The sequence below is a fragment of the Leucoraja erinacea genome, chromosome 18 (genome assembly GCF_028641065.1).
Source record: "Leucoraja erinacea ecotype New England chromosome 18, Leri_hhj_1, whole genome shotgun sequence".
In the NCBI taxonomy this organism is placed as follows: Eukaryota; Metazoa; Chordata; class Chondrichthyes; order Rajiformes; family Rajidae; genus Leucoraja; species Leucoraja erinaceus.
Genome location: NC_073394.1, coordinates 35758279 through 35770122, shown reverse-complemented (window position 1 = coordinate 35770122; position 11844 = coordinate 35758279).

Genomic DNA, 11844 nt, shown 5'->3' with positions numbered 1-11844 from the left:
CAGAGAACTATGGACTACCATTGCAGTAGTGTTGGGGATTGGCAATTGTTGGTGTTGAAAGGAACTGTGTATGTTTGTGCTGGAACTATTGATAGTTAATGCTCAGATACTGCAAATTATTGATAAGGCAAATACATGTGGTGGAGGGATTTGAGTACAAAGAAAAAGATGTACAGCTGCTTAGGATCTTGTGCACAGCTCTGGTTTTCCTACCTAAAAATACTGCTATTGATAATGGGAGTGCATTACATTAATTCCTGGGATGGTAAGATTGTCAAATGGGGAGTTATTTAAGCAGCCTGGGTCCATTCTCTGGAATTTGGAAGAATGAGAGGTGATTACATTGAAACATGCAAGAGTCTTTTGGAGCTTGGCACCGTAGAAACAGAGAAGATGGGTACCTTGGCTGAGGAATCTTCAACTGTTTGAATAGGCTAATTACAGAACGAGGGATTGACCTTTCAGGACTGACTTGAGAAGAACTTTCTTCACCCACAATGTGGTAACTTTTTGGAATTCTCAGCCCAAGGGGACCATGTAGGTTCAGTGCCTGAGTATGTTTAGGGCAGGGATTGGTGGATTATTAGATACTAAGGGAATCAAAGGGATATGAAGTTGTGCAGGAAAGTATAGCTGAGGTAAAAGTTCACCCATAATCTTACTGGACATGGAACAGGTAGGAAGGCACAAATGTTTTCCACCTGCTAATATTTCTAGCCTTACTACTAGTCATGTCCTTTTGGATCCAGTAGCCGGTCTGGGAAATCGTTTGATCTCAGATGTCTTAAGATTGCCAGACCTGAAGGCAGATTAAAGAGAATACTGTTAGTACTTTTAGAAACCCTGATAAAAAGTGGGAGAGATGCAGTGAATGATTGTAGATCTTCTTTTGAAACCAGCAGGTAGAATGGCCATGCTCTGGCGCCATCTTATAGGAGATTGAAATGTAGAACCAGAGTTTTACTTGTGTCAGTGAGATCCCCACTCATTCTTCCAGACTGCAATGACTCCAACCACAACCTGCTCCACATCTTCATATGCAGAAGACAAAAGGGTGCAAACGGGAATTATTCTTGTTCGTTCTGCTGCTGATGTAATTTGGAGGCATTTAACATTGAGAACGAGAAGATAAAATTCCTGAGAGGTTTTAAAAGACTTGGAAATATATAAAAATTTCTCCATTCTGGGTTAGATAGATTTTCGACAGCACCTTGCATTTTTACCAGAGCCTGTGAACAAATTACACCTCCCCCTCCCCAACTACTAATTTTATGTTGCAACATTTAATTCATAAGAGAATGGTGATCCAACCTTAACCTGCAAACCAAAGATCTTATAGCGGAGCTCTGCTATAAGATCTTTGCTGCAAACCTCTCAACTTGTGATAGTCTTATAGTCTTTCCCCCTGTTTTTACCTCTACCTTAAAACTATTCAGTCTGCTCCTATTACCCTGGGAGGAAGAGAGTTTCACAACCTTGAGAGAAAAAACCCCCACCTCATCTGTTTTGAACAGGTGACCCTACATTTTTCCACTTTATTCAATGGAAGTGTTGTATTTGCTGCATTTCAATCAGCTGCAATTCTCCAGAATCAAAGTATATTGGAAAATGCCAACACATGCATCTACTCTCTCTGCAGCCAACCCCTTCTAACCCAGATACAAAGCCTCAGTTCTGGGGTTTAGTCAGCCCGCGGTTCCATTAATTTGCCTAGCACATTTTCTGATGTGATCCGATTTAAAGTTCCCCATTCTCGTTTGTGTCTCGGTTACCTGCTATTTTTGGTATGTTTTTACTGCCTTGTGCTGTAAAAGGCAGATAAAATATTTGTTTAATGTCTTCCCAATTTCCTTCACTAATTCCCCTACCTCAGCTTCTAAGGGACCCACATTAACTGTTGCCACTCACTTTCTTTCTGTAGAATCAGAGAATCACAATAGAAGGCATGAGGCCGTTTGGTCCAATGAGTCTATCGCACATTAGTCCAGTTCTATGTAACAGCAATTTTGTTAGTCCTGCACCACTGACCTCTTCACTCTCTGCTTTATCTCTCTCCACCCCTCGTGATTTAAGTACTTGAATCGAATACCCTTGCAATCGCCCCCTGGGTTGAAGAACAAGCTAGTAACTATATTCTTTCACAGCCATTAACCCTCCCATGCCCTCTCCAAAGTCCTCACACCCTTTCCAAGGTGTAGTGCCTGGAAATAAAGACAAAACCACCACTGTGGCCCCAAAACACCATTTATAAATATTCTCACATGGAAATGCAGATGCGGGTTTACAAAAAAAGATGCAAAGTACTGGAGTAACTCAACGTGTCTAGCAGTTTCTCTGGAAAACATGAATAGTCAGTGTTTCAGGTCAGGACCCTGCTTCGGGGTTTAATTACTCCAGCACTTTGTATTTGTTTAAATGAATGTTCATCATTACATCCTTGCTCTTTTACCCTGTGCCTCTTTTTATACCCACCAATGAACCAGCCATAGGAGCAAAGCAGAGACTAGGCATCCTGTCGGGAGTGACTAACATCCTTGACTCCCCAAGGTTTCCCCACAATCCACAAGTCGGAAGTGTGATCGAGCATCCTCCACAGTGCTGGATGAGTGTAGCAGCTGCAACAGCTCTCAAGAAGCTCAACACCACCCTTGACAAAATGTGTAGCATCGAACAAAATGTGTGACCCGAAGCGTCACCTATTCCTTTTCTCCAGAAATGCCACCTGACCCGTTGAGTTACATGAGCTTTTTATGACCAAATGATAAAGCATTAGTTTGCATGGCACCCCATCCACCACCCTAAACATTCATTCCATCCACCACTGGATTGCAGTGGCTGGTGTGCAGTGGAAGGTGTGCAGTGGCTGTTGTGCAGTGGAAGGTGTGCAGTGGAAGGTGTGCATCATCTACATTGACCACTGCAGTTTCTCCCCAGGCTATATCAACTGCACATTCCACACTCATGACTTGTAACACCAAGAAGGACATGCACAGCAGAGACAGGGAAACACCACCACCTGCAACACCCCAGGCTGTTTTAGAAATACATTGGCACTTCTTCAATGTGGTTGGGTCTAGCTCCTGGAATCTCTTCCCAACAGCACTAGTTATATGGCAATCAGGAATGGTCAATAAATACTGTTCAAAGTAAATCTATACATAACCAAAACTCTGATCTTGTTATATTGCAGTTTGGCGGTCATTCTATTTGCCCAAAAACAGTTCGCAATAGCGCTACGATTTTTCATCAGTTCACTCACCGTTCTCCTGTGCTGCGATTGCACCAAGTTTTGTTCCGATGGGTTGAATGTCGTAAAAGTTAGCGAGGTTTAAAAAAATGTTACACCGTGCGTGCGCAGATCGATCTCTTCTCCTGCCTTCCAGTGCAGCGCGGAATCATCTCTTCCCCTGTCACTCACCGGGACGGTCCGCCCCTTCCTGCGCCATCGTGTCTTTAATGGAGCTGAGGAAAGCCGGCAGAGTTTTCAAACCGGACTTTCGGAGGGGCCCGAAGCAATCTTGCCCCAAGCAGCAGCCCAGCCCCAAGCAGCAGCCCAGCCCCGAGCAGTCCAGCGTCGGAGATCCGATCCAGCCCAGCCCAGCGTGGGAGACCCAGCCCAGCCCAGAGTCGGAGATGTTGCTGATGTCGCTAAACGGAAAGCGGAGACTCTGATCCTGGCAGAGGAGAACGACCAGTGACCAGCGCCCGCTGTGAATCCCCATCACACCGCCAATTCCAGCCACTACCCCTCTGGTCCCCCTCGCTGGCTCCATCCCTCTACACACACCCCCCATCCTGGCGCGCCCCCACACCCCCCGCGCCCCACACACCCCCCCCCCCCCACACCCCCGCGCCCTCACATTCCCCCCACAACCCTCCCGTCCTCACAACCCGCCCCGCCCCTACAACCCCCTGTCCCCACAAACCTACCCCCCACAAACCCCCTCCCCCCACAAACCTACCCCCCCCCACAAACCACCCCCCACACATGCCCACCCCCCACACACCCACACACTCCCCCTCCCACACACCCACCACCCCGCCGCCCACACCCTTCCCCCACAAACCCCCTCCCCCACATCCCCCCCCCCCCACAACCCCCCCCCCCTCCACCCCCACACCCCCATACACCCCTCCCCCCGCAACCCCTCTGCCCGCATTCCCCTCCCCCCACAACCCTCCCCCAACAACCCACACCCACAACCCCCTCCCACACGCAAACACCCTCCACCACATACCCCCCTCCCACATCCCTGCTCCCCTCCCACACCTCTCCCACCCACACACACCTCCCCCCCACCTACACATTCCCCCCACACACACCCCCCTCCCCACACACACACCCTCGCCCCCACCCCCCTCCCCCCCTCCTACACCTCCCCGTCCACACACATGCCTCTTCCCCTCCCATTAATATATGGTCTTTGGTCCTGCCTCCTGTGAAAGTCCAGTTGCACACTTGCCTGCCCATCCCAAAGCATCCTGCACTGTTTGTTATTACTGAGACTATTTTCCATTTTTGTTCCATTGCCTTTGGCACCTTTGGTATCTCTGGCAACTTATAAAAAGCCTTTTTGAAATCCAAGCATCAAGAGAGTCAAGTCAAGATTGTGGGTCCCTTTGATGGTGGGGAGGTCTGTATTCGTGAAATACTGGGCAGTTTTCACCACTTTTGCAATCTTCTCCATTCCTGGGTGTTCGAGTCCATATAAACCACTTCAACCCCATTTCTCTCTGTTGATTCATCAAAACAAATTCCACAGGATTTGCCTTCAACAAGTGCTTGCTGGTCTCCTAGGGTCAATCCAAATGACTGCCAATTCTGTCCCAGGTTAATGTTGCAATGATCACTCCTCACAGTTCCTCATGGTCTGCCTCTGTGAGTGCATTTCCTTTCTGTTCTCTCACACTCATATGGTATTTTCACCTCTTTAGCAATTTTATTTTCCTCGTACTTTTCTGGGTTTTTCCACAATTCTTTCGCATTTTTCTTTCAAACTGATACCAACTTTAACTTGGGCAGCATCTGTGGAGGAAAATGAATGGACGATGTTCGGGTCAGGATTCTTTAATTAATCACCCATTCTGAAGTAATTCTATGTCTTTAATTTAAGAATCATGAAGGACATGTTTCAATGTCTGCCACTGTTTCTATGCCTCTGCACCATGTGGCGTAATGTCCCACTTCAGCCAACTCTCCACTTCTGTGATTGAACTAGTCACCTCATTGCCTGAAACAGCCCTTTTCTTGCTTTGACTCATCCTCAGGACCCAGCCCTCCTTGTGGACGGCAGACACTTGAGCGTTGGATCAATTTGCAGTCCCTCCAGTGGTACTGTTGATCACGAGATGTCCAATGTAGGGGTAACGATTTTGCAATTTGTCTTGGATGCTGGGCCACTGATAGAGCCCAAGGCGGCTGATGAGTGCAGGCCATCGCTGCCATGCCTTGGGAAGGCCCGACATTCCTGCTCTACCTATTGTTGCCAAGTGCCTCTCTAATGTGAAAGCTGAGCTTCTAACCTGTCCTATTACACCCTTAATGTGCCATTCTCTCAGTGAACATGGAAAGGTGTCAGGCACGATGCAATGTTTCTCAGCTCCATGAGAGTGAAGTTCTTAGTTTGCTTTGGTCACTTTGGGTAAGCTTGCACATGTGCTTACCTGAGCAGTCATTAAAAGCTGATAAACACAACCAGAGAATTTTCAGTGTCTACGTTTTGTTCGTGAACTCCCTTAACTATTGGAATCCCAAAAGAAGCAACTTCCTAGTATTTAGCAACTTCACTCTAGAAGAATCAAATACACAGGACTAGATGTTAAAAGTCCCTTGTGCCAATAGGTGGTGAGCATTTCACGACATTCGTTGATTGTTGAGAGTGGTAGACGCTCAACACCGGTGGGGGGGCGGGGGGGTGATACGTATATCTTGGCCTGTGTAACCTTCAGGATAGTTGGGCACAGGACACATCATCAGTAGTGTACCCTTGCATCACTGGGTGTTTCGGCCTTTTAACACTATACACCCTCCACAAAGGCGGCCCGCTGCAGGATGATCAGCCCTCAGCGCGTGTCCCGTGTCAAACCATCCCAAAGATTCACCCTATTAATGTTCCCACACAAGACAGAGTTCTCGCACAATTAACAGACAGAGACCCCATCCCATAAAGAGATATTAAACCAGGCCAAAAGCTTGGTCAGTACCAAGTGTTAAGGATGTGGGAGAGAGGTAGGTTTAGATAGGTTCGGTGGTAGGGTGGGAATTCTGGGGCATAGAGTAATGGCAGCTGGACCCACGTCTCCCAGTGATGGACACTAACTACATGGAGGAGATTCACCAGGACATTGCCTGCAATGGAACATTTCAGATATGAGGAGCGACTAGGCAGGCTTGGAGCAGAGGAAGCTAACTGGGAACATGACTGATGTATATAAAATTAAGATAGGTATAAATAGGATAGATTACAGGAACCTATTGCTCATTGCAGAGTTAGATAAAACTGAAGGATATAGATATTGGGGAAGGGGTAAGAGATTCAGAAGGGGCCTGTGGAGACCTTTTTCGCACAGAGAGTGGTAAATACCAGGGATACACTACTGATGGAAGCAGAGTCACTGACAGCATTTAAGAAGTGCCCAGATGTGACCTTATGTTCAAGAAGGAACTGCTGATGCTGGAAAATCGAAGGTAGACAAAAATGCTGGAGAAACTCAGCGGGTGCAGCAGCATCTATGGAGCGAAGGAAATAGGCAACGTTTCAGGCCGAAACCCTTCTTCAGACTGATGGAAGGGTTTCTGAAGAAGGGTTTCAGCCCGAAATGTTGCCTAATACTTCGCTCCATAGATGCTGCCGCACCCGCTGAGTTTCTCCAGCATTTTTTTCTACCTGATGTGACCTTAAAACACTCACTTATAGAAGGCTATGGACAAAATGCTGGAAGGTGGTATCAATATGGTTGGGTGCCGATTGGTCAATGTGGATGTGGATGTGGTGGACTGAATGGCCTGTTTTAGACCTGATGGTGGAGTGATTAACTTTGGGTAGGAGCGTGTGTAGAGCTTGGATGAGTCCAAACATATTAAATGGTTGCAGGGATATGGAGGGGAAAGGTAGCAGGGTTTGAAAATGGGTGGTTGTGGTGGAAGTTGCCCAACTAGGAACACAGAATTGAGGGTGGATGGAATGTGGTGGGAGTTGGGACATGATCAACAATGACAGGTGAGCTTATTTAAGCAATAAGAAGGAGGTTGGACAGGTGTCTGTTGGAATATTTGTAGGAAGGTACTGCAGATGCTGGTTTACACTGAAGATAGACACAAAATGCTGGAGCAACTCAGCGGGTCAGGCAGCATCTCTGGAGAAAAGGAATGGGTGACATTTAGGGTCAATGAAGCTCCATGGAGTTACTGCTGACCCAGTATTGAAGATCAGACACATGGTCTGACAATGTAGGAACACTGACAAGTTTTCAGATGATCTTCTCAAGGTTTGGCAAGGTGTTGAGAAAGAGAAGGGCACCAATGGTAGATCCTGCGGAATGCCAGTGGCAGCAGCGTAGGTGGGGAAAGAGGAAGGTACTCCTGGCAATCCCTCACCTGACCAGATATTTGGGAATGGAACCAAGTGTCATAGTTCCATGAGGTTGGCATATGAGGTGAGGTTAGCAGCCTACACCTGAACTCTGAAGTTCAGAGGTGTTCTAAACCATGCCAAATCTTTCTTGGCTTGTCAGGGTAGGATAGCAGTGATGTTTCCCTGGCCTGGGATATCCACAATCAGAGGTCACAGTCTCAAATTAAGTTGAATGGGCATTCAATATTGAGATGAGAAGCAATTTTCATCTCAGTCCTAAAGTCACTGCCTGCAAGGGATGTGGGCACTCCCATCACTAGTATATTCAAGAAATTGACAGATTTTTCAGGGCTACAGGGTTAGTCCAGGAAAAGGTGCAGTGAGATTAAAGTTCAGGCATAATCCTATTGAATGACACAGGTGTGATGGGCCAAATAGCCTCCTCCTACTTAAGGTGCTTGTAATCTTGTTCCTCCAGTGCGGGGGCACAGGGGAAGATGTCAGCCCTGGCCCCACACCTGACTGGGGTGGCGTGTGTTCTGACTGCAGTGTTTTCCTGCGTCCCTCATTCTTCAGGTTCACCACACTCCCAGCCACTTTGTCTGAGAGCAGCTCAGCTCCCAGGCTCTTCCCCTTTGTTCAGAAACCCACACCCCAAGTTCTGCACTTTACAGGAAGTTTCTGGCTGCTGTGGCTTTGTCGGAAGCTGTATTCTCTGAAATCAGGATTATTAAAAGCATTTAGTTCCTCTCCAACTTAATCACCTTTCCCCAGAAGCTTACTTCAACTTCTCGTGGCCGGGATATTTGTTATATACCTGCGCACACATCACCTCACTGTTAACCTCTTGTGTCCTGCATCACCTTACCCAGTCCCTGTCACAATGTCATAACCCGTCTGTACCCCTCAATGATGCAAACCAAATTTCAACTATCGTCTCACAGTATCCCTATCTATGGTTCAACAAGAATTCACAAGCATGATTCTTATCCACTCTTGTCCCAAACCCCTCTCCTTTACTTCCACTTTTTAGTTTAGTTTAGTTGTTTATTGTCTCATGAACTGAGGTATATTGAAAAGCTTTTTGTTCGCATGCTATCCGGTCAAGGAAAAGACTATATTACTAAATCTCTGATCTTGAGCGCTTTTGGCCGCCTGTGCTGCGATTACCGAGAGAACGCCGCCACCTACGGCCGTCATTTTTGGCCACCTCGCTCAGAGCCCCCCTCCGCCATATGAGTGTGGAGGATTTTTACCGTCGATTAAAAATGAGAGAGATATTAATGTTTTTACAAAATTCCCCATTCTCTCTGCTGCCCCCGCTGGCGGCAGGGGGAGGGACTATAAAACTTGGAAGTGTCGTGCCTCACAGTCTCTGCCAGACCCAGGAAGCGAGAGGGTCATGGCTCTCTGAGCTGCGAATAACACTGAACGCACGTCTACTACACGGTGAGTCCCCTCGAAGCGGCTGTAAAGTGGCTGCAGCCCTTTTTAAAAAGTTTGTGTTCACTAAATTAATTTTGGTTGTCGGGTGTCTGCAGCCCAATTGTTTGCCTTGGCTTGGCTTTTAAAATCATTGCAAAAGTTGGATGCCTGCCCAAGCATCCATACGGCCCACAATGTCTATACTAGCCCTCTGGAAAGCAGTACCTTCGGCCCGCAACACCCATACTAGCGCAACAGACAGCCCCCCCACCCCACGTGAGCAGTATTGGAATTGGTGGAGAGGTGGAATATTGCGTAGGTGACCAGCCCTCCAGTGTGATACATTAATATAATCAAGCAATCCACAGTGCAGTGATTAAGAATAAAGAGTACAACATTTAGGGCCAGATTGAAGTCCACTAAAATTGAAAACTGATAAAGTCCGATTAAAGATAGTTCAAAAGTCTCCAATAAGGCAGATGGAAGATCAGGACCGTACCCTACTAATGAGAGGAGTGCTCAACTTGTCTGATAACAGTTGGGAAGAGACTGTTCCTGAATATGAAGGTATGCATTTTCAAACTTCTGTACCTCTTGCCTTATAGGAAAGGGAAGTGAGAACCAGGGTGAGAATGGTCCTTGATCATTCGGGCAGCTTGGCTGAGATGGCATGGTATAGATGCAATCAATGGAAGGGAGGTTGGTCTGTATGATGGTCTGAGCACCGTCCACAACTCTCTACAATTTCTTGCAATCTTGGAAGGAGCTGTTCCAAAACTAGGTTGTGACCCCAATAAGGCGCTTTCTACAGCTCATCTGTAGAAGTTAGTGAGGGTTGTTGGGGACATGCCAAGCTTCCTAATCCTTCTAAGGAAGTAGACGCATGGTGTTTTTTCTTGGCCGTAGCTTTAAGGTGGCTGCTCCAGGACAAATTGCCGGTGATATTTACTCCTAGGGACTTGAAGCGTTCGACCATCTCTACTTTGGTGCCAACAATGTAAGCTGTTGTGTGCGTACTGTTTCGCTTCCTATAATCAATCACATGATCCTTTGTCTTGCTGACATTGAGGGAGAGGTTGCTGGCTTGGCACCAAGATGCAGGTTCTCAATCTCCATTTTGTACTCCACCTCATCATTATGCGACATCCAGCTCACTACGGTGGTGTCATCTGCAAACTTGTAGATTGAGTTCAATTGGTATTTGACTGCACAGTCGTGAGTGCATAAGGGGTATAGTATAGGGCTGAGAACACAACCTTGCTTGAGAATTATCATGGAGAATGTTTTGACACCAACCTCCACTGATTGTCTCTTGGACAGGAAGCCAAGGATTCAGTTGCATAGAGGTGTGCTGACTACAAATTCCATGAGTTTGGAGATGAGCTTGGTTGGGATAATTGTATTGAAAGCAGAGATATAATCGATTAATTGGAGTCTGACGTAGGTGTCCTTCTTATCCATGTGTTCCAGAGATGAGTGTAAGTGCCAGGGAGATGGCATCAACCATTGACCTGTTGTGACGGTGGCAAACTGCAGTGGGTCAAAGCTGCTTAGTAGGCTTGAGTTAAAGTGTGCCATAACCAAACTCGCAAAGCATTTTATGACAGTGGATGTCAAGGCCACTGGAGAGTAGTCATTAAAGCATGAGAACTGGCACCAGATTGATAGTGGTCTTCTATCATCCTGCTATTTCCACAGCGGGGTTCCTCAGAACAGAGTGGGCAAAGATTAAATATGTCCGTGAAGACTCCTGCTAGTTGTTCTGTGCAGTTCCTGAGGACATGGACTTGGACTCCATCTGGGCCTATTGCTTTCCATGGGAGGCTTTCCTCAGGAAGGTTGAACTTACTTCTGCAACAGTGACTGTGGGAACAGGCACACTCGAGTCTGTCGGGACTCATGTCATCGCCATGTTTGCCTCCAACACAAGGCAAGCATAGAATGCATTTTTCATCAGAGAGGGCTGTACTATCAAAAGCGAGGCTGCCTGACCATTTTGTAGCCTGTTATAGTATTCAACTCTTGCCATAGTCAACGGGTGTTTGAGTGGTTATGCTGGGACTCAAGTTTGTCTCTTGGCATTCCTGATTGCCAGTGGTCTTGGCATTCCTGATTGCCAGTGGTCTTGGCCTTCACCTGGGAATGTACCTCACGGCTAATCCATGGTTTCCGGTTGCATTCCTCTACACACCTACTAATGAAGTCTGTCACAGCAGTAGCGTACTCATTCAGGTTGGCCGCAGATTCCCTCAAAATGGACCAGTCCATTGACTCAAAGCAGTCGCGTAGGTCATCATCCATGTCCTCAGACCAACATTGAATGACTTTCTGTACCAGATCTTTCAGCTTCAGTCTCTGTTTGTAAGCAGGGAGTAGAAGAACAGCTAGATGATCAGATGTTCCTGAAATGTGGCCAGAACTGGAGAGGCAGGCATTTTTTATGGATGTGTGGCAGTGGTTGAGGGTGTTCTGTTGCCCAGTGGTACAAGAGACAAGCTGATAATATTTTGGTACCTTGAGGATAGATTAAGTACCCTCCTTTTCCCCATCCTCATTCCTCCCCTTTCCTTTTCCTCTCTTCCTCTTTCCTCCTTTTCCTCTTCTCCTCCCAGTCTAGTATTCAGTATTTGGATCCAATACTTGCTTCTGATCACTGTGGGCTTTCATAGTTCCTGAATTCCTTACACTTTCATCTTCCATGACTCTAGAATCACATCCAGCTCTCTTCTCCCAAGATCCACTTTCCTAGTTCCAGTCTTTTAATCATCTAACACTCCACCATAGGCAGTGGGTCCTTTTAGTGCTATGTCCCTAAGGTTTGGAATTCACTCCCAATCTCTCTGCT